The sequence below is a fragment of the Chelonus insularis genome, unplaced genomic scaffold, assembly GCF_013357705.1.
Source record: "Chelonus insularis isolate UGA/USDA-ARS -01 unplaced genomic scaffold, ASM1335770v1 contig_348_pilon, whole genome shotgun sequence".
In the NCBI taxonomy this organism is placed as follows: domain Eukaryota; kingdom Metazoa; phylum Arthropoda; class Insecta; order Hymenoptera; family Braconidae; genus Chelonus; species Chelonus insularis.
In genome coordinates, this window is record NW_023276512.1 from 141,594 (window position 1) to 142,500 (window position 907).

At 45.9% G+C, this 907-nt stretch overlaps 1 non-coding gene across 1 annotated transcript in view; it reads left to right on the plus strand.

Moving 5' to 3' along the window:
• Positions 1–907, plus strand: part of LOC118066568 (small subunit ribosomal RNA) — a 1,912-nt gene continuing 1,005 nt past the window's right edge. The window contains exon 1 of the ribosomal RNA XR_004690273.1: positions 1–907. This exon is cut by the window's right edge and continues 1,005 nt beyond it. This is a non-coding gene — a ribosomal RNA (small subunit ribosomal RNA).

The window sequence follows — 907 nt, forward strand, 5'->3', positions numbered from 1 at the left end:
TCCCTGGTTGATCCTGCCAGTAGTGATATGCTTGTCTCAAAGATTAAGCCATGCATGTTTAAGTACATACCGAATTACGGTGAAACCGCGAATGGCTCATTAAATCAGTTATGGTTCCTTAGATTGTACCCACATTTACTTGGATAACTGTGGTAATTCTAGAGCTAATACATGCAAACTAGAGTTCCAACCAGAGATGGAAGGAACGCTTTTATTAGATCAAAACCAATCGGTGGTCTCGGCCATCGTTTACTTTGGTGACTCTGAATAACTTTTAGCTGATCGTATGGTCTCGTACCGACGACAAATCTTTCAAATGTCTGCCTTATCAACTGTCGATGGTAGGTTCTGCGCCTACCATGGTTGTAACGGGTAACGGGGAATCAGGGTTCGATTCCGGAGAGGGAGCCTGAGAAACGGCTACCACATCCAAGGAAGGCAGCAGGCGCGCAAATTACCCACTCCCGGCACGGGGAGGTAGTGACGAAAAATAACGATACGGGACTCATCCGAGGCCTCGTAATCGGAATGAGTACACTTTAAATCCTTTAACGAGGAACAATTGGAGGGCAAGTCTGGTGCCAGCAGCCGCGGTAATTCCAGCTCCAATAGCGTATATTAAAGTTGTTGCGGTTAAAAAGCTCGTAGTTGAATCTGTGTGCCACACTGTCGGTTCACCGCTCGCGGTGTAAACTGGCATGCTTGTGGGACGTCCTACCGGTGGATTTAGCTTTAGTGTAAAAACTAAAGCGGTCCAATAATCCTGTCGCGGTGCTCTTAATTGAGTGTCGAGATGGGCCGGTACGTTTACTTTGAACAAATTAGAGTGCTCAAAGCAGGCTTATTATCGCCTGAATACTGTGTGCATGGAATAATAGAATAGGATCTCGGTTCTATTTTGTTGGTT